Raw genomic sequence first — 23188 nt, forward strand, 5'->3', positions numbered from 1 at the left:
CAGGAAGATCCCAGGTTTATGCTAAGTTAGATAATATCAGCTGAGGTACCAATAAAGGACACTAAAATTGGCTTCAGTGTCCTGGGCTAGGGAGAGAAAATAAAACCAACCAGGGTTCCTGTCCTGATCACGATTCAGTGATTGCTGTTGGTAAGGTACATGCATGTGGATACCAGGTAAGAATAAAATCGGGCTCCACTCCCAGCTGGTAGAATAACCAACCAACACAGTCTAGGCTCCACATAGTCACTTGGGCAAGGTCCTCGAAGGTAGCTGGTGCCCATGCAACAATGATCCAGAATGAGCTATGATCTTCAGAAGAGGGAAGAAAATTGGATAACAGTGCACGCACTTCAATTTCCCTGTGAAGTAACAATTTGCTTTTCTGAAAGCAGTTTGATTTTTGTGTAAATCTAATTTGCAATATGTAAAATTTCCAGAGGCATTTCCGGCCCAGAACTAACTATTCTGGATTGAGTTACTTTTCTCCTTTTGCAAATTGAAACACAGAATGACTCACCTGCTTACAAATAATATCATTTTTTGTTCCTTGGTCTCTAATTCTGCATAGTCTTGTTTTCTGATTTATTGCTATATCTGGTGCTTTATGGGCTCTTTGCACTCCTCCATATCCTACTGATTTGTGTCTGGTCTTTACAGAGGAGTATTTAATTTCTCTTTAAGGATAAGTTCTTTTGGTTAAACTATAAATTAATTTTTAGCTAGTAAAATGTTAACTTTGGTGAGTTAGAAATAGTTCTAGTTGTCAAGTAGTTGTTAGGTCAGAACATTTTATCCAGCACTGACTGGGCTATATTTTTGATGCAAACCACATTGATATCTTTGCTGTGGACTTGTGTGGGCTAGTACTTCAGATCTGAGTTGCACTGTTGTGCAACAGCTTGTTTATGCTGAGACACAGTACCGTAATCCAGACTCAGCAATCGGATCTCTGCAGGTGATCTGAGTGGAACTGCCACATTTTATACTGCTGGGCAGTTCCACAGAGTTTTATTTTTATGTTCAAGAATAAAGTACCTTGCACATGCACATGTAGACATGTCATGTTTGTGTGCACATCAATCAGTGTGCATGTACTCAACATACCTGTGCATCCATAGGTAATTTGTTACTTCTTTTTCACTGCTGGCAAGTAGAGATTGATGGCAATGGGGACATGGGGAGGTGAGCACAATGGGTTGTTGGGAAATTCACCAAAAGGAAGAACAGAATGGTTGGTATGAGGGAACAAAACAGCCTGGTCACCTAGTTTATACTGGCTTAAAGTAGTTTACCACAAGCTCCACATCTGAATTGGAAGGATAACAAAGCTTGGAGGTATTTCAGTTTACAACACTGTAACTGGAATTTATAATTCTGACAGTTTATAATAATTTGAAATCGAACATTTGGATATCCGTACTCTATTTCTCACTTTAATCTAGGTATTTATCAATAAATCAAGGTCGAAGTGAAGTGACCACTTTTCTTCGTGAAACAGCACTATAAAATGAGAGTTAGCAAGCTGCCTTTGCAGCTGTCAAGTGAGAGTTGCTTGAGGCCTCTGAGGTAAGTAAAATGAAGAAATTGGCAGGGGGAAAAACATATTTGAACTGTGTAATTACTGGCATGTTTCCATGCCAAGATAAGTGTGTATATAACACTTAATTACGGTCAATAAGAGATATGGACATATGGGTACCTCAAAATAAGATTTGGCATTCAACCCCAGCTACATTTTCCCTAGCTAGTTCTCAAATTTTAATGTTACCTTCATCAGGGAAAGATGCTCTAGTCTGAACAGAAGACAGTAGCTCATCAGACAGCCCGTCTCCATGGGTACGGGTCTTGTTTCAGCACAACAGCATGTGCTTTGTTCATGGCCTTAGATCAGTTTCTCCCCTTCAGTGATTTCACTTTTAAGAATAGGGTAGCAGGGATCATATGACAGATGCTCCCAAAATGAAGTGACCGGCCTTCAGAGGAGAGGACTGATGGGTTTTCTCAGTAGATATAGCTCATTGCGGTCATTATCATCATGATATAGTCCTTAGTGCATTCATGTGTCGTCGCGGACTGTCAGCCACTTCAGCTGAAGCAGCCTTTTATGCTGAGGCACTTCTCACACAACAGCACACAAAAGGCTGATGCTTGGTGCCTACAGGGACTTTGCAGTGAACCTTACTTGGCTGATGTCTTCGTATAAATAATACAATAAAACACTCTGGGACCTGGTAGAATTACACATCTGCTTTCCCCACTCCCATTGCATAGCCCAGTGTGCACATATGGATTGGAATAAACTAAAAAATGAATACTAAGAAAGAACTTAGAATCATAGAAAGGTTACAGCACGGAAGGAGGCCATTCAGCCCATCGAGTCCGCACTGGCTCTATGCAAGAGAATCCAGCTAGTCCCACTCCCCTGCCCTATCCCTGTAGCGCTGCATTTTTTTTCCTTTCAAGTACTTATCCAGTTCCCTTTTGAAGGCCATGATTGATTCTGCCTCCACCACCCCCTCGGGCAGTGCATTCCAGATCCTAACTACTCGCTGTGTTAGAAAGTTTTTCCTCATGTCACCTTTGGTTCTTTTGCCACTCACCTTAAATCTATGTCTTCTGGTTCTTGACCCTTCCGCCAACTTGCATTTATATGGAGCCTCATCACATCTTTATGATGTCCCAAAATATGCTTTATCCAAAGAATTACTTTTGAAACAAGGCGATTGTTATGTGGGCAGCCAATTTGCAAACAGCAAGATCCCACAAACAGTAAATGAGATGAATGACCAGTTAATCATTGGCCCTGATAATAATGGGGAAGCAGGAAGAGAGTGGGGGGGGTGGGGGGAGAGATTAAGTGGCTGGGAAACCCGGAAATACAGGTTTCCCGGAGGTCATGATGAATTTAATGGCAAGACGTGTTTTAAATTTTTCAAATTGGTTTCCCACCCACAGCCAGCCAGATTGAAAGGTTGTCAGGTGGAGAGGCCTGCAGCTCCAGGCCGCAGCCGAGGAGCAGTGAGGCGGGAGGAAGGGAGACAAAATGGGCCGTGGAGGACACTGAGGGGGTGGGGTTGGCGAAGGGAGAAGATCGTGGGCCAGCAGGAGGAGATCGGAGGGCACTGAAGTTGGAGGATGAGATCAGGGGGGGTCTGATGCTGGGAGGAGATTGGGGGGATGATTTAGGCATTGGAGGTCATGGGGAACAGTTGGACATCGGAGTTTGGGGGTGGATCGCACATCGGGCATGGGGGGTTACAGACATCAGGGCCAGGGTTTTGACCAGGAGCCGGGTAGGGGGTGGGGGTCGAATCACGGACTGGAAACCCGGAAGTACGGGTTTCCCGGACGTTCTCACGATTTTGACGTAAGGACGTCTTTTATTGTTTTTGTTGGTTTCCCGTCCAACAGGCCGGCCTGATTGACAGGTTGGTCTCAGTTGGACGGGAGCAGAGCAAGGAAGAGGACGTCTTCAGGTGAGTCTTAGATTGTAAGGGGGGGGGGGGGGCCATGGGTGGGCACTGGGGGGCATGGGGATCAGTCACGGGGTGGGGGGGGGGGGGGGAGGTCAGTCAATGGAGGTCTGACACCGTGGAGTCAGTCATGGGGGGGGGTGGCGATCGGGTGTCAGTCACCGGGGTGGGGGTGGGGGGCGTCAGGATCTGGGGTCATCGCAGGGTCCACGATCGTTTGGGGGGGATGGTCGCTGCAGGTAGGCTTGTTGGGCCTGAGGAAGCACTCCTGCTCTTCCAGGCCCACAAGCTGTGCCAGAAAGGCACCTACCTGCAGTTTCAGGCCTTCTCGCCTCCTCTCACGAAGCGTGAGGAAGAAGGCCCGGGAATCCTGGCCCTCAGAGGTTGAAATCGCAAAAGCTTTCAAAATGGAGGCCCGCAGCCTCCTTGAAAGGTTTTAGTGACCAATCTGCCTCCTGGGAGCGGGTTGGTTGCCCACCCCTCGTCCCGCCCCGGTGAAAACCGGAAATGGGCGGGTTGGAGGCGGGTCTGAAATTGGTGCAATTTTCTATGCCCCCCCGGCCCCAACCCACCCATTTTTCATAGTTAAAATCCTGCCCGGGGGGTCTGATTGCTGGGGGGAGAGGTGGAGGCAGGTAATCTTCGTGAGCCGGTGAGAGGGGGGAAGCACTCCTGCACCTCCTGGCGCACCAGCAGTGCTGGAAAGGCACTTACCTGTTCCATTCAGCCGTTCTTGCCTCCCTACAGCTGCCAGGTTTCCCAAGGCCTGGATAATCCAGCCCCCAAGAGTTAAATGTGAAACTGAGGTTAAATTTAATAGTTTAAGGACAGACCCGCCTCTGGACAAGTTAGTCACCTGCCCCCCCAACCCGCTTCCGTTAAAACTGGAAGTGGGCGCGTTGGAGGTAGGTTTCCAATTATTTTTAATTTCTAACCCCCCCCCTCCCCCCGTCCTGGGGGATTAAAATTACCCCCGTTGTGTTTGCTAGCATTGGTTAAGGGAGGAATGTTGCCCAGGATACTGGGAAAACACCTTGGTCTTGTTTGAATAATATCATGGGATCTTTCACATTGATCTGCACAAGAAGACGGCCTGGGTTTAACATCGATAATGAAGTGTCAGCTTGGATAACGCGACTGACAAAGCATTAGTCTGTTCACTACAGAGAAATAAAATAACTTTTGCTTCAGTTTTTAACCTCTCAAGCGTATCAAATTTATGTCATGCACAATTAAGTATATAATGCTATCTTATAAATATTATATTTTTCATTGCTGGTCAAAATGAAAGTTATTTACATTTTATTGCTTTGTGTGCAGTTGGAGTGGGAGAAATATACTTGACTTCAGGATTCCGTTTCTTTATTTCCAATTTTTGAAAAAGTTAGCTGGGTTAAATTCCTCATGGAATATTGTTTTTTGTGGTAAAATTTATAGTCAGCTTTGAGGTGGAGAGAAGAACAGCTCTGAGCTGGCCTTTCTTCAGTTGAAGTATTTTACCAAAGTGAGAAGAAAATAGCTTGGTGGGCCATTTGCATTCATTCACCTCTCCCCTTCATCACAGCACTTGGTCCCCTAGTGTCCACTACAAAGAACCGAGAAATAGTTTACTAGCCACTAGTACACTTTGTACGCAATACTAGTATCAAACTAGTGTTTGTTCCTGTACACCAGGGAGAAAATTTGGGTTATTGAATACAATCATTTAATCTTCTTTCAGTTTTCTCCTACCTTTTGAAACGACTAAAAATATGCAGTCCTGGATTTAACAGCAGACGGTAAATGTTGCTGCTCAATTCTCCAATGGTTTTATCAGCCGTCAGCCCAAATAAAATTATTTTCCTGATGGCCATATTAATGAACTAGATGAAACTAGCAACCCATGTTCTATATTTTTTTGTGAACAGTGATTAGGGTAAAAAGTAGCAGCAGTGGTCACTGTATCATTTTAATTTTCAATGTCTTTTCTATGAGTAAAGAGTTGGAATCCTCTCTTTAGGAGGGCAGGACTCTAGTCTCCCAAAGACCATTCTCCTCAATCGTGTTTTTGCTCATTCCTAACCACTGTCTTCCTTTGGTCCTTCCTACTAAGTGTTCCCTCATCCACTGCCCTGTAATGCACTCAGAAATGTGTCTCTCTAATTGAGCAACACTACAGAAAAGTAAGTTACTGTTGTATGATAATATTTTCCAGTACAACTTTTGATTATAGTTTTTAATGTTTTAAACTTCCCATTAAAACTTTACATCAATTGTAATGCATAAATGCAGCATGTTAAACAGAGGACATCACAGATTCTGGTGTGATAGCACTTTTAAACAACTGACTGACTGCATAACACAGATGACAGTTGGGTTCACTTATTATTTAATTACACCAGGATCCACGTGATGGTGTGCTTTATTCAAAAAAAACAATGGTTAAGTGGTTTTACAGTTCTGAAACATTTATCTAAACACAGAAAAATTAAAGAAATGCAGGACTTTGACATGCTTACAAATTTTGCCTGTGGTGATTAAGCAGACTTGGGTCACTGGGTATTGATAGCATTTGAGTGCATTTATTGAAGGGATATTTAATTTCATTATTTACAAAGGCTTTTCAATATAATGTTTTAACTTGTTTAACTTTATTTAAACACTTCATTGTTGGCATACCTTTTTTTGGTTTAAAGGTTTGTTTTTGCCATAAGTGATTGGAAAAGATTAACAGCACAGGGCGCCTACCTGGTCATGTAATAAACCTTGCGACTGCTGGAAATAGCTCGGTGAAAAGTGTCATCACACTGCACTCAAAGCCACAACCACTGCATGAAGCCAATGAATACATCAGAGACTGTGTTCTTAACTGCACTGCACAAGATATTTTAACAACAGTCACTTAGAAGGATTTGTCTGGCATTAATTAAATTACCTTGACAAAGTTAAAGGAATAAAAAAAGCACGGGAAACTGCTGCACAAAGGCACATGTTGACAATGGATGAATATATTATAATGCACTTAACAGCAGCTGGCAAAGAAAATAAAAGAGGCCATATATTTTTGGTTATTCCTAGATCAAACTGAAAGTTACAAGGTTAGAAATTATTGTTGTTAGCAGTGGGTAAACATTTAATACATTCGAATGACATTTCTCTGCTACTTAATGAAAGCTATAACTTACTTAAAATAAATGGGTTAATGTTTGTTAAAATAATGGTCATAGGGATGCTACACAAATGTGTTAAGCATTCATCTGCTATTTTTACCAACAACAATTTCTATTCTAGAGTGTAGATATTAAGCTAAATTTTGTGTGGCTGGACTCCAGGCATGGAGCCTTGTTCAAAAAGATCAAAGAATCAGACATGGAGGTCAGTACACCCAATTCCTCTCTCGCTTCTGATTTTCCAGTGATTAAAATTAATCACTGAGACTGCACTGGGAGCACAGTCTTACAAAATCTACCCTATAGTCTAAAGAAAAAAATAACAGTTATCTATTTACCGACTTGCAAGACAATTCCAAACACACTGACCAGTTAGTATAGCCTTGCCAGCAGCTACGAAATTGCTAGCTATCCTTAGCTTTCGTTGAGCTTTTAAAAATCTCAGGTTCTACCATCATCCAGTGTACTGCTCAAGAGTTGCATCAGCTTTCCTGTAACCTGAGGAAATGCAACAATTTCAACGTCATTGCTGGCTATTCCATAGTTCCATGTGTGACTGGTTGCTTACATGTGGAACTACATACATTTCAAAGAATAAAATTGCTTTCTACAATCAGGAAGGCTCTTTATTCGCTGAACATACAGGTATTATGTGATGGCAAAATACCACATTTTATGTTGGCAGATTTCCCAGTATCCTGTTGTGATTCCTTTATTCAGTCTCACTATGCAGTTTATACCCAAGGTCTGAAACAGATATAAACCTACTGGATAGTGCCTGGGAGGGGGGGGGGTCTGTAGTTTGTTTAAATCCTGGTCACTGGCTATTAATCGGAATCTACTCAGTCTTGAACAGTACAATGCGCATTATCGGTTTACTGAATGTAAAGCAGTCTAGATCCAGGAGTTTTGACCAATCCAGGGCTGTGTGAAGGCCGGTCACATTTTTGTGGTATGTTGTGTCCTGAATTTTGAGATCATTACTGAGCCTAGAGGAAGTAAAGTGGGTGAAATTGGTTTTTAGCAGTAGCGCAAAGCTTCAGTGGAAAAGACAATCTGGCGGGGTGTAAAAGGGGCTGCCACTTTGCTATCGCCATTTTTGCGCTAACGCCGAAGACCAATTTCACCCCCAAATAACTTTGTAAACAATGTTTCAGAATTGTCACAAAATGCTTCACGCAATTGCAGTTGTGACTGTTGATACATAAGCAATAGTGACTGCTATTTTACTTACCTCAAGATCTCACAGACAGGAACAAAATGAATGATTAGTGAATCTAGTACTAGTTGAGGGAGGACTGTAAGCCAGGATACCAGGTGAACTTCCTCAAATAGAGCCATGGAATCCAGCATCCAAAATAGCCACTTGAAGATGAGATAGGGTCTCAGTTTAACATCTCATTCAAAAATGGTACCCCCAACAATGTAGCACACCCTCTTGCTGCATTGGAACGCCAACTTAGATTATGAACTCAAATTCCTGGTGTGCGGCTCAAACGCTCAACCTTCTGAATCCCAGTAAAGTGAACTAGTAACTAAGCTAATTTTACATTTCTATTTAAAGAAAAATACTTTCTGGACTTCATTATGCAAGACACTTCTATTTTTTTTGCAGAAAATAGCTTCTCATTCCAAATGCAAAGAAAAACTGAATATAATGGGTTGAAAATAATTTTAGTGAAAACCCATTCTATGTGCTTCCGAGCTGTATCTTTTCTTGGAGTTGTAGGTCTCTTACTGAGGATTGTGGATTTCTATAGTTGTTTTGTTTGCTTGTGCAATGTTTGTACTTTCCTAGAGATTTAAAGAACTGGCAGATTCATGTTGACTGGAAGAACCCCTTGCAGAAAAAATTCTGAAATCTCCTTCAAGAAACTATATTAAGACACTGACAGCTTTGCGGGCATCCAACACAATCAGAACAGAGATCCATTGATCTGGCTCAATCCAGCCACAGTGTTGCTCAATTCAGCAAATCTAGCTTAAGCAGATCCTTCAATGCAACAATGTCTAGATTGGATGGTGTACTACAGTCTGATAGTGGCTTGTGTAAAGTTCTAGACAGTACAAAAATGCTAATTCACAAAAGATATTGCAATAGAATTGTGACTTTAAGAAGGGTTGTTTTTCAGGGCGGACAGATTCTGGAATTCCCATTTACCTTTGTATCTGGGCCTGGAATTAAACCGTGAATTTCTGATATAGGATTGGCAAACAATGACTGAACCTGGCTTTCTGGAATCCTGCACCATTTCTACACCCTAATGAGAACTGCTGGGTAAGCTTCTTCCATAGTAATGCTTTGTTGTATAAGGATGTTAGTACTGGAAGCCTTCTGAAACTCTTCGAAAAAAATCTCTTTAGGATGCTATTTACAGCATCACGTTTCCTGAAGGACGACCATTTAACATTTAACTCATTCTGGCATTAAACTCATCAAAGACTTTTTCATGAACCCAGCTTTGCTGAGATTATCTCAGGGCCCACTTAAGTTTCTTCTTTGCTCTTGGCATCCCCTCCTCAGTATGGTTAGGACTCATTGGATGGTCACTTGAGTCCCCGTAGCACTTGGAAAGATGGACATTATTGTGGACTGGAAGTGGTGATTGTAAGTTATGGGCTATTCTTCATGGCCTACTTTGCAAGCTTGCCTTCCTACATTAATGTTTTGTACCAGGGATAAGTATTCTACTGGTATAGTAATCTCAGAACATTTTGGTGGAGTTCCCTCAGCCTGTGCCAGTGCCAGTTCCATTGAACAAAATGCAAGACTGCAGTGCGCTTTCAAACCTGATGAACTAAGATTTCCATGTCCACCCCTTTCAGAGGTAGTGCAAGTGCTCTTGTGATGCATGCAATGACACACATCACGATATATAAGGCTTGACATGGGCAAAAGTCATCAGTATCCTGGCAGTAGAATGAGTTTTGCTTTACCAATAACCAGGGTATGGACTGACTGCAAGACACAAGGGGCCCGAATTTAGCAGGCCTGCGGGTTCCCAGCGGGTGGTCCTCCGGGAGCGTGGTCAACACGCTCGGCGAAATTAGTGGGTTGCCCACGTGATCGTAGCAGGCAACCCACTAATAGGAATCAATTACCTGCTCCTCCGGGGTCCACGGCGCTGGCCTGCGCGTCGGTCGGGCTGCGCATGCGCAGTACGATCTGTCAGCTGGAGGCTCTCGAGTTAAAGGGGCAGTCCTCCACTGACAGATGCTGCAACCAATGGGACAAATTGCAGCATGGAGCAGCCCAGGGGGAAGGCTGCTCCCAGTTTAATGATGCCTCACCCCAGCTATCATCAGATGGGGTGAGGAGGAGGGGGAGGACACAGATCTTCCCCCCGGCGGGCGGGAGGAAGTGGCCTGCCTCTGCCACCAAGAAGGCCTGGCTCGAGGTGGCAGAGGGGGTCACCTGCGCCACCAACATATCGCCCACCTGCATACAGTGCAGGAGGCGCTGCAATGACCGCAGTAGGTCAGCCGCAGTGAGAACACGAAGTCTTTCCCCTACACTCCGTCTGCCACAACACTGCCCCCACCCCACATCTCCTTCGGCACCGCCAACACTATTCTGTCACATCACCCTTCATACCCACTCACACCCCATCCTCATCTTACCTCCACCTACTCACCTCGCCAGTACTCACCCTGCAACTAACACGCAACCCACTCCTCATACAATCTCATTGCTCCATCCCATACTCACCCTCTCGTGCATCTCCCTCACGGCCAGCCTCACTCAACCTGCCACCACCTGTGCTGCAGCCACAGGGCATGCATCACATATGTGCAGTAGGCAGCGTAAGGCAAACGTCTCGTCAGCATGAAGGGGGTGCACAAGGGTGTCTGAGGGTTTGTCATGGGTGTTACCCATATTGAATTTCAGAGCAACAAACAGCACACATTATATTGACACCACCACTGCCATGTCTCCGCGAATCCTGTCCGTTGTGTCCAATAATGCCCGCTCCTGGGTATCACTATGAGGACCCACCACTGATGCCACCCATCGTGTTACTGCAGAGTAGGTGCAGGTGTATTTGCAGGGCTCGTCCGCGCAGACGACTGAGAGACATCGGCGGTGTAGCCGGCTGCACCCTGGAAGGATGCGGAGGAGAAGGTGTGGAGGGCAGTGGTGACTTTGCCAGCGACAGGTAAGCAGTTGGTGCTGGGGCCAGCCAGGAGCAGATCGGCATGAAAGAGGCTGCAGATCTCCACGACTACATGTCGAGTGAATCTGCGCCTCCCTGTGCACTGCTGCTCGGAGAGGTCCGGGGAGCTGCGCCTCGGTCTGTGGACCCTGTGGCGAGGGTAGTGCCCTCTGCGACGCGTCTCTCTCTGCGGTAGCCCTCCCTCCTGCTGTGCAGGTGGGCGTGCAACAACACCGTGTTGGGGGGATCCACGTCCCTGCGGCGGACGGCGTGGACTGCGAGGCTGCTGGTGCTGGTCATGCTCTTCGTCCTCCGAGGGTCTCCACACACCACCCATCTGGCAGGTGTTGGTCTGAGGGGTTGTGCAGGGTAGGTGTGTGGTTCCTTGGACTGGGGCTGCGGTTTCGTGTCGGTCTGTCCTCTGGCTTGGCGGGGGGTGGTGGAGGGCAGGGGTTGCCCTATGTGACGCGGTGGCCTCCTGCGTGGATGAGGGCTCTCCCCCGTGGAGCGCACCTTGGCACCTGCCACAGGCTGCTGGCTGCAACACGCCTGGTTGGAGGGAGACTGTTTCCCCCAGTGTGGGAAACTCACTGCCTTGAACCTAAAATCCCACACTTCCTCTTTTGACAGCTGCTTCAGCTCATTAACTGACCACAACGAGCAAGGTAAGTACTCTCAAGTGGAACCCCGCTGGCTTTAATTGCCTGCGGGATTCCCACCAGCGGGGCTTGCGCGCGCAGCCCCGCACGTCAGTGCGGTACCCGGAAGTGGCCGGGATTTCGTCGCGATCCGGTCACGTGACCGGAGATCGGGATTTTCGGGGCCACCCCGCTGGGAACCCGCCGGAAACACGCTCCTAAAATCGAGCCCAAGGTCTTGTTTTCATTTGTCTATTAATCCATACACTTAGTGAGTGAATCTCATTTGAAGATCTGGGCATTTCTCCACCAGGCACGGATGGCAGGTCCCAGTGAAAGGATATCACTGAATGGGTGCAGAACATTTTGCGGGGGAAAGGGGAATAGTCAGAAGTCGTGGTCCATGTTGGAACCAATGACATAGGTAGGAGAAGGGTTGAGGTCCCACAGGCAGAGTTTCAGGAGCTAGAGAGGAAGTTAAAAAGCAGGACCTGAAATGTAGTAATCTCTGGATTACATCTCAGTGCCATGTGCTAGTGAGTTTAGAAGCAGTAAATTAGCTCTTTCAAAGATCCGGCACGGGCACAATGGGCTGAATGGCCTCCTCCTGCGCTGTACCTATTTTGATTACGAAAATAAGACCGTTTAATGCATGGCTGACAAAATGGTGCAGGAGCGGGGGCTTTAGATTCCTGGGGCATTGGGACCAGTTCTGGGGCAGGAGGGACCTGTACAAAGTGGACAGTGTTAATTGTATCCATGTAGTTTATATCAATTAGTGTTAATTGTATTCAGGTGGTGGGTATCAACTGGGGACTCTCTTGTAGCCATTTATAGAAGGGAGTTTATCTGGGGGCTGCTGGGTGTGTTGTGTTGATCTCTGTGAATAAAGGCTTGGAAGCAACTTAGGGATGGGCAATAAATGCTGGCCTTGCCAGCGACGCCCACATCCCATGAACGAATAAAAAAAAAAGCAACTGAAGACCAGGCTCTAGTATTCCATCCTTCACCATCTAGCTATCCAACTTTTTACAGACGGGTTGCACCTCAATAGTGGTGGGACAAATGTCCTCGCAGGGAGGTTAACGAGTGCCGTGGGGGAGGGTCTAAACTAATTTGGCAGGGGGAGGGGCACCAGAATGAAGTCCTAGAGGCGAGATACAAACAGCATTGGAATAAAGAGTAGTTCAGAAATAGGATTCTCGAACAGTCCCAGCGGATTGGAAGGTAGCAAATGTAACACCGCTGTTCAAGAAAGGAGGGAGAGAAAAAAACAGGGAACTACAGGCCAGTTAGCCTGACATCAGTCATCGGGAAAATGCCGGAATCCATTATTAAGGAAGTAATAACAGGGCACTTAGAAAATCATAATATGATTAGGCAGAGTCAACATCATTTTATGAAAGGGAAATTGTGTTTAACAAATTATTAGAGTTTTTTGAGGATGTAACTAGCAGGGTACATAAAAGGGAACCAGTGGATGTACTATACTTAGATTTCTAAAAGGCATTCAATAAGGTGCCACATAAAAGGTTGTTACGCAAGGGATCATGGGGTTGGAGGTAATATATTAACATGGATAGAAGATTGGTTAACGGACAGACAATAGAGAGTAGGGATTAACAGGTCATTTTCAGGTTGGCAGGCTGTAACTAGTGGAGTGCCGCAAGGATTGGGGCTTGGGCCTCAGCTATTTACAATCTATATTAATGACTTTGATGAAGGGACCAAGTGTAATGCATCCAAGTTTGCTGACAATACAAAGGTAGGTGGGAATGTAAGCTGTAAGGAGGACACAAAGAGTCTGCAAAGGGATATAGACAGGCTAATTGAGTGGGCAAGAAGGTGGCAGATGGAGCACAATGTGGGGAAGGAAATGTGAGGTTATTCACTTTGGTAGTAAGAATAGAAAAAGCAGAATATTTATTAAATGGTGAGAAACTATTAAATGTTGGTGTTCAGGGAGAACTGGGTATCCTCGTACAAGAAACACGGAAAGTTAGCATGCAGGTATTGCAAGCAATTAGGAAGGCGAATGGGATGTTGACCTTTATTGCAAGGGGGTTGGAGTACAAGAGTAAGGAAGTCTTACTACAGTTGTACAGGGCTTTGTTAAGACCACACCTCAGGTACTGTGTAGTTTTGGTCTCCTTATCTAAGGAAGGATATACTTGCCTTGGAGGCGGTGCAACAAAGGTTCACTAGATTGATTCCTGGGATGAGAGGGTTGTCCTATGATGAGAGATTGAGTAGAATAGGCCTATACTCTCTGGAGCTTAGAAGAATGAGAGGCAATCTCATTGAAACAAATAAGATTCTGAGGGGGCTTGACAGGGTAGATGCTGAGAGGTTGTTTCCCTTGGCTGGAGAGGGCATAGTCTCAGGATAAGGGGTCAGCCATTTAAGACTGCGATGAAGAGGAATTTCTTCACTCAGAGGGTTGTGAATCTTTAGAATTCTCCATCCCAGAGGGCTGTGGATGCTGAGTCGTTGAGTATATTCGAGGCTGAGATAAATAGATTTTTGGACTCTAGGGGAATCAAGGGAAATGGGGATCGGGCAGGAAAGTGGAGTTGAGGTCGAAGATCAGCCATGATCTGATTGAATGGCAGAGCAAGCTCAAGGAGCTGTATGGCCTACTCCTGCTCCTAATTCTTATGTTCTTATGTTAGAACGGATCAGACAGGGGGGAAATGCGAGGCAGACTAAAATGGGATTAGAGTGCATGTGCGTAAATCCACGGAGCGTGGTAAATAAGGTTGGTGAGCTGCAGGCACAATTAGCCACATGGGACTGTGATATAGTGGCAATAACAGAGACCTGGTTCAAACAAGGGGAATAATGGACCCTTAATATTCTTGCCTACAATGTATTCAGGAAAGAAAGGGAAGGAAAAAAAGGAGGGGGTTGGCAGTATTGATCAAAGATACTGTTACAGCACTAGAAAGGATGATGTACTTGAGGGTTCAAAGACAGACTCTATTTGGTTAGAATTAAGGAACAATAGAGGAGCTATTATGCTGCAGCGTGTAAATATAGGCCACTAAATAGTGGGAAGGAGATAAGAATATAAGAAATAGGAGCAGGAATAGGCCATATGGCCCTTCAAGCCTGCTCCTCCATTTAATAAGATCATGGCTGATCTTCGACCTCAACTCCACTTTCCTGCCCTATCCCCATATCCCTTGATTCCCTTAGTGTCCAAAAATCTATCAATCTCACTCTTGAATATAGTCAACGACTGAGCATTCACAGTCTTTTGGGGTAGAGAATTCCAAAGATTCTGAGTGAAGAAATTTTTCCTCATCTCGGTCCTAAATGGCTGACCCCTTCTCTGGAGACTATGACCCCTAGTTCGAGAGTCTCTAGCCAGGGGAAATAGCCTCTCAGCATCTACTCTGGCAAGCCATCTAAACTCCAGAGAATATCAATCTCTCTTCATAGGACAACCCTCTCATCCCAGAAATCAATCTAGTGAACCTTCATTGCACTCCCTCTAAGGCAAGTATATCCTTCCTTAGGTAAGGAGACCAAAACTGTACACAGTACTCCAGGTGTCGTCTCACCACAGCCCTACATAATTGCAGCAAGACCTCCTTACTTTTATACTCCAACTCCCTTGCAATAAAGGCCAACATACCATTTGCCTTGCTTGCTTACTAATTGCTTGCTGTACCTGCATGTTAACTATCTGTGATTCATGTATAAGGACACCCAAATCCCTCTCAATTCCAACATTTCTTAGTCTTTTACCTTTTAAAAAATGGTCACTGACAGAGTAGAAAATTTGCAGAAAGATGCAAGAACTTTAGAGTAGTGATAATGGGGGACTTCAATTACCCTAATATAGACTGGGAAAATAACAGTGTAAAGGGCAAAGAGGGGGAGGAATTCCTGAAATGTGTAAAAGAGAACTTTCTTGATCAGATGTTTCCAGCCCAACAAGGAAGGAAGCAGTGGTGGATCTAGTTCTGGGGAATGAAGTGGGGCAAGTGGAGCATGTTTCAGTGGGAGGGCATTTGGGAAACAATGATCACAATATCATTAGGTTTAGAGTAGTTATAGAAAAGGACAAGGTACAATCAAAGGTGAAAATACTCAACTAGAGGAGGGCTAATTTCAGTGAGTTGAAAAGGGTTCTGGCCCTGGTGGATTAGAATCAAAGATTGGCAGGTTAAACAGTAAATGAGCAATGGGAGGCCTTCAAAGAGGAGATAGTTTGGGTACAGACTAGACACATTCTCACAAGGGGGAAAGGAAGAGCATCTAAAGCTAGAGCTCCTTGGATGACTAAAGATATAGAAATTAAAATGAAACAGAAAAATGAGGCTTATGATAAATGTCAGGTTCATAATTCAGTAGAGAACAAAGCTGAATACAAAAAGTACATGGGAGAACTGAAACAGGAAATAAGAGGGTCAAAGAGAGAGCATGAAAATAGGTTAACAGATAACCTAAATGGATCCCAAAAGTCTTTTATAAACATATAAATAGTAAAAGGGTAGTCAAAGGAAGGGTGGAGCTGATTAGGGACCAATAAAGAGATCTTCTTGTGGAGGCAGAGGGCATGGCTGAGGTACTAAATGAATACTTTCCATCTGCTTCACTAAAGAAGAGGATGCTGCGAATGTCACAGTAAAGGAGGAGGTATTAGAGAAATTGGATAGGATAAAAATAGATAAAGAAGAGGTACTAAAAAGGTTGGCAGCGCTCAAAGTAGAAAAGTCACCCGGTCCAGATGGGAAGCATCCTAAGTTGCTGAGGGAAGTAAGGTGGAAATTGCGGAGGCTCTGGCCACAATCTTCCAATCCTGACTAGATAGGGGAGTGGTGCCAAAGGACTGGAGGATTGAAAATGTTACATCTCTGTTCAAAAAAGAGAGGGATAAACCCAGCAACTACAGGCCAGTCTGCCTAACGTCGGCGGTGGGGAAACTTTGAGAAACAATAATCAGGGACAAAATTTATTGGTACTTGGAAAAATATGGGTTAATAAATGTAAGTCAGCACGGATTTCTTAAAGGGAAATCGTATTTGACTATCTTGATTGAGTTCTTTGATGAAGTAACCAAGAGGGTTGATGAGGGTAGTGCGGTTGATGTTGTGCATATGGACTTTCAAAAGGCATTCGATAAAGTACCACATAATAGACTTGTTAGCAAAATTGAAGCCCAAGGGATTAAAGGGGCAGTTGCTGCATGGATATGACATTGGCTAAGGGACAGAAACCAGAGAGTAGCGGTGAATGGTTGTTTTTCAGACTGGAGGGAAGTGTGCAGTGGTGTCCTCCCAGGGGTCGGTGTTGGGACCACTGCTCTTTTTGATATATATTAAAGACCTGGACTTGGGTCTACAGGGCATAATTTCAAAGTTTGCAGATGACACAAAACTCAGAAATGTAGTAAACAGTGAGGAGGATAGTAACAGACTTCAGGAGGACATAGACAGACTGGTGTAATGAGCAGACACATGGCAGATGAAATTTAACGCAGAGAATTGTGAAGTGATTCATTTTGGTAGGAAGAATGAGGAGAGGCAATATAAACTAAATGGTACCATTTTAAAGGGGGTACAGGAACAGAGAGACATGGTGGGTGTATGTACACAAGTCTTTCAAGGTGGTAGGACAAGTTGAGAAGGTTGTTAAAAAGGCATAAAGAATCCTTGGCTTTATAAATAGAGGCATGGTGTACAAAAGCAAGTATGTTATGCTAAACCTTTATAAACACTGGTTAGGCCCCAGCTGGAGCATTGTGTTCAATTCTGGACACCACACTTTAGGAAGGATGTCAAGGCCTAAGAGAGGGTGCAGAGAAGATTTACTAGAATGGTATTAGGGTGAAAGGCTTAAGTTATGTGGCGAGACTAGAGAAACTGGGGTTAGAGCAGAGACGGTTAAGGGGAGGTTTGTTAGAGGTGTTCAAAACCATGAACGGTTTTGATAGAATAAATAAGGAGAAACTGTTTCCCATGGCAGAAGGATCGGTAACCAGAGGACACAGATTTAAGGTAACTGGAAAAGAGCTAGAGGAGACATGAGGAAAACATTTTTATGCAGCGAGTTGTAATGATCTGGAATGCACTGCCTGAAAGGGCGGTGGAAGCAGATTCAATAATAACTTTCAAAAGGGAATTGGATAAATACTCAAAGTTGAAAAATTTTCAGGGCTATGAGGAAAGAGCAGGGGAGTGGGACTAATTGGCCGAGCTCTTTCAAAGCAGAGTCAACACGGTTTTATGAAATGGATATTGAGTTTGCCAAATCTATTAGAGTTTTTTGAGGATGTAACTAACAGGGTAGTTAAGGGTGAACCAGTGGATGTAGTATATTTGGATTTTCAAAAGGCATTTGATAAGGTGCCACACAAGAGGTTGCTACACAAGATTGGGGGTCATGGGATTGGGGTAATATAATCGCATTGATTGAGGATTGGTTAACGGACAGAAAACAGAGAGTAGGCATAAACGGGTCATTTTCAGGTTGGCAGGCTGTAACTAGTGGGGTGCCACAGGGATCGGTGCTTGGGCCTCAGCTATTTACAATCTATATTAATGACTTAGATGACGGGACCGAGTGTAATGTATCCAAATTTGCTGATGATACAAAGGTAGGTGGAAAAGTGAACTGTGAGGAGGACGCAGATTCTGCAAAGTGGTATAGACAGGTTAAGTGAATGGGCAAGAAGGTGGCTGATGGAGTGTAATGTGGGCAAATGTGAGGTTATTCACTTTGGTAGCAAAAATAGAAAAATTGAATATTTTTTAAATGGAGAGAAACTATTAAATGTTGGTGTTTAGAAGGATTTGGGTGTCCTTGCACAAGAAACACATAAAGTTAACATGCAGGTACAGCAAGCAATTAGGAAGGCAAATGGTATGTTGGCCTTTATTGCAAGGGGTTGGAATACAAGGGTAAGGAAGTCTTGCTGCAATTGTACATGGCTTTGGTGAGACCACACCTGGAGTACTGTGTACAGTTTTGGTCTCCTTACCTAAGGAAGGATATACTTGCCTTGGAGGTGGTGTAACTAGATTGCTTCCTGGGATGAGAGGGTTGTCCTATGAGGAAAAATTGAGTAGAATGGGCCTATACTCTTTGGCATTTAGAAGAATTAGAGGTGATCTCATTGAAACCTATAAGATTCTAAGAGGGCTTGACAGGGTAGATGCCGAGTGGATGTTTCCCCTGGCTGGAGAGTCTAGAACTAGGGGACATTGTCTCAGGATAAGGGGACGGACATTTAGGACTGAAATGAGGAGGAATTTCTTCACTCAAAGGGTTGTAAATATTTGGAATTCTCTACCCCAGAGGGCTGTGGATGCTCAGTCGTTGAGTATATTCAAGACTGAGATAGTTAGATTTTTGGAATCTAAGGGAATCAAGGGATATGGGGATCAGGGGGGAAAGTGGAGTTGAGGTCGAAGATCAGCCATGATCTTACTGAGTGGCGGAGCAGGCTTGAGGGGCCAAATGGCCTACTCCTGCTCCAATTTCTTATGTTCTTAAAGAGTTGGCACAGGCACGATGGGCTGAATGGCCTCCTTCTGTGCTGTATCATTCTATGATTCTATGAACCAGTTAGGATTTTAAGACAATCTGAGAACTTTTTGTTTGGTGCCAGCCCCCAATTGTCAGATTTACTGAATTCAAATATCATAAATTGCCATAGTGGGATTTGAACTCTGGGTTGCTATTGTAGGATCATAACCATAACCTAGTGTACCCTTTCATGGTCATGTCAATTGGAAATGAAAAGCTGGCCTTGTATTACTGCATCTTTACTGATTTTATCCATTCTTTAAGTTACTGGAGGCTCCTTAACTTGGAACATCTTGCAATGCTGGCTAAATTCACACAATGTCATGCTATGACTAATCAGAAACCAAAGGATGTTCCCAAGGATGGGTGAAACTAGAACTAGGGGGCATAATCTTAGAATAAGGGGCTGCTCTTTCAAAACTGAGATGAGGAGAAACTTCTTCACTCAGAGGGTAGTAGGTCTATGGAATTTGCTGCCCCAGGAAGCTGTGGATGCTACATCATTAAATAAATTTAAAACAGAAATAGACAGTTTCCTGGAAGTAAAGGGAATTAGGGGTTATGGGGAGCAGGCAGGAAATTGGACATGAATTTAGATTTGAGGTTAGGATCAGATCAGCCATGATCTTATTGAATGACGGAGCAGGCTCGAGGGGCCGATTGGCCTACTCCTGCTCCTATTTCTTATGATGTGGAGATGCCGGTGATGGACTGGGGTGGACAAATGTAAGGAATCTTACAACACCAGGTTTTTTTTTTATTCGTTCATGGGATGTGGGCGTCGCTGGCAAGGCCGGCATTTATTGCCCATCCCTAATTGCCAACAATTTTATTTTAAAATCACAAGCTTTCGGAGACTATCTCCTTCGTCAGGTGAGTGAGGTGAGTCAAGTTTCTTATGTTCTTATGTACTTAAAATGAAGCACTGATCGTGATTATTAATTACAGGAAAGGTCTTCTTATAATTGATCAGGTAAGTGTTCGCATAAATTAGACACGTGTCAAACGTTCTGTCAGAACCCAAAATGTAGTGATTAAAATAAATCTTAAACCCACAGGTTGAAACGCAAACACAGTGCTGAAAGAAAGAATTTATTTTACTTTCAGATGCTGCTTCAATACAATGCAAGTTGACAAAAGAAGTAAAATAATTGAAGATGGACCACATGGAAGCACCATATATACGGTGTGAGAAGGGGAACTTATGTATGAAAATATCTTAAAGGGACAGGTGACCGTTGGTGATTTCCCTCACTGGATTACTTGACTTAAAAAACAAATGTAGAGGAATCCTAACTGTTTACACTATTACACTATCAACTGACAATAAAGGAAATGTATCTCCTACAGGTTATGAATTTCCACATAGGTAGACCCATCCTGCTCTGGAATTGCATGGTCGAATGTTTTAATAAATTCAATTACAAATCTCTCTGGTTGCAACTAGCTCTAATGCCTTGATTCTAACATAAACACAGTGGGATATCCTTGTGATCCAGTACTCACTTTTTAAGATTTGGAGGGAATTTTACATAAATCTACTAAAGCCTCTAAAACCTTTAAATCCCTTCATATTCCCCAAGTAATTTAAAATTTAATCCTAACCTGAATGCTGTAATTTTAACTTCATTTACCAGTATTATTATTGTATATCATGTGGTTTCTGAAGCCAAAAATGATTTCCAGCTGCACATTGGCCTACATTCTTTTTCTGACTTTATCAGTTTCTCAAATTCATTTTAGCAAATACGATCACCTCCATGATGACATTGACCAGCCATCTACAGGCATTAATAGTGAATAATATTTTATTGCCCGTATCGTAACTCGCACCAAGTCCCACTTATCCATCACCCCTGTGCTCGATGACTTAGACTGGCTCCCCATCCACGAGCACCTCGATTTTAAAATTCTCATCTGCATGTTTAAATCCTTCCATGGCCTTGCCCCTCCCTATCACTGGAACCTCCTCCAGCCCTACAACCCTCCTCCAAATCTGCGCTCCTCCAACTCTGGCTTCTTGTCCATCTCCCACTTGCTTCACCCCATCATTTACGGCGGAGCCTTCAGCCGTCTGGACCCACGCTCTGAAATTCCTTCCTTAAATATCTAACCACCTCTCTCTCCTCCTTTAAGACTTTCCTCTAAACCTATCTCTTTGACCAAGATTTTGGTCACCTGTCCTAATGTCTCCTTCTTTGGCTGATAATTTATGTCAGATTATGCTCCTGTGACACGTCACAGCGCTATATAAATCCAAATTGTTATTGTGGTACTGAACACAATACAGTGGAAGGGCATCTTTGATAGGCTGCTGGGCTAAAATGCTATTATGTAAAATAATGCCCAATGCAGAATTTTCAACTACGAATATTCTGAAATTATTTCTTATTTGTTTACAGAAAATAATTAGCAACAGAAAATACCGATGTCCCAACTACAGACAAGGTATAATGTTGTGTAGGAATTAATTATCTGTTTACATGAACAGGTGAAGGCAGATAAACTAACTCTAAAGTTACTATAGCCATGTTTACACCCACACATCTAGTGGATTAAACAGAGAGCCTGCAAGAGAGGCTCAGCCCTAATACCTGAACTGAAGATAGCATTTTAGGCACTGGATTTTATGACCAATTTACAGTGAGACAGTGCCATCAATGGCTGATACACGAGAGCCGATTTTAACTCCCGGTAAGAGTCGTGCGGTTGGGGCCGAGGTGGATGGCAAAATGTCTGGCTCTCCACGGTGTGACGCCAGGGAGATTTTAACTTCTGGGCCTCATCTGCACTGGTCCCTTCAGTCACCCACCCAAAACCGCTGGAAAGCGCTAGCTAGCTGGCAGGCGAGGGTAGGATTTTTGGTGACAGGTGGTCGCTGCCAGGTACCTGAAGGAACGGTCCCCGACACTCATGTAACTGGTTGGAAGGGGTGTCAGGAGGGTATCGGGTGAGGGGCAGGGAAGCTCAGGGCAGAGGAGGCCCAAGGTATCTTTGTGGGGCCTGGAGGAACATGCCCACTTCTCCTGGCCCACAAGAAAATAAATAAAAAGTATAAAATTAACTTTCTGGGCCTCATCTGCATCTGGTTCCTCGATGCCAGGCTGGCCTGGTGGGGACAGCTTCTCCTTGCAGGCCTCAGGTTAAAATTGCAGTCAGGCCCCAATGAAGTCATCGTGGCCCGATATGCCCATTTAAATAAGGACCCCGATGCTTTCCAGTTTGTATCCCTATCACCTGTCCAAAGAGGATGTTAAGATTGCAACTCACGGGAAGACAGTGGGATCAATGGTAAGTCTTTCTCCATTAATGACACTCACAAATATATCCAGACATAAACACAAGAGCTGAATGTCAGACAAAAGGTGAGAATAACTACCCAAGATATCAAGGTACGATTCAATATAGTATGGCACCAAGAAGCCTTGGCACAACTGAGAAAAACCCTCTGGTAGCTGGAGTCATACCTGATGTACAGGAAGATGATCATGGTTATAAGAGACCAATTCATGCAGTTCCAAGGCATCGCTCTGCCTAACCACCTTCAACTGCTGGATCAATGACCTTCCCTCCAACATTAGTCAGAAATGGAGTTGTGCGCTGACAATTCCACAGGTTTCAGTTCCATTCACAACTCCTCTGATAATGAAGCAGCGCGTGCCACCTATAACAGGACCTGGACAACATCCATGTTTGATCTGAAAAGTGGCAGGTAAATTTGTACCACAAAAGTGTGAGGAAATGACTATCTCCACCAAGAAAAGACTTAAACACTTCTCTCTACCTACCACTGCTAATTCCCACACCATCAACATTTTGGGAATCACCGGCTTAATTGGGCCAGCCATATCAATAACATGGCGACAAGAGCAGGTGAGTAGCCCACCAAAGCCTCTCCACAATCTACAAGGTTCAAATCAGGAGTGTGATGGAATACTTATCACTCAACTCGATTCAATACAGCCACAAGAAAACTCAGGAACCTCAACACTATCCAGGACAGAGCAGTCTGCTTGATCAATATCCTTGCCACTGGAATTAATATTCTACTCCCTTCCACCACTGGTGCACTGTGAATTTACTATTCTCAGGATGCACTGCAGCACCTCCTTGCTGCACAACCTCTACCACCGAGAAGGACAAGAGCTACAATGTGATGGGGATGCCACCACCTCCAAGTTTCCTTCTGAGTCACACATCATACTGACTTGGACATATATCACCGTCCCTTC

At 44.1% G+C, this 23188-nt stretch overlaps 1 protein-coding gene across 5 annotated transcripts in view; it reads right to left on the reverse strand.

Moving 5' to 3' along the window:
• The window catches only part of cdk14 (cyclin dependent kinase 14), a 634917-nt gene that overhangs the window by 104145 nt on the left and 507584 nt on the right, over positions 1 to 23188 (reverse strand). The gene's annotated exons all lie outside the window — the stretch shown is intronic.

This window comes from Heptranchias perlo, chromosome 2, assembly GCF_035084215.1.
Source record: "Heptranchias perlo isolate sHepPer1 chromosome 2, sHepPer1.hap1, whole genome shotgun sequence".
Lineage (NCBI taxonomy): Eukaryota > Metazoa > Chordata > Chondrichthyes > Hexanchiformes > Hexanchidae > Heptranchias > Heptranchias perlo.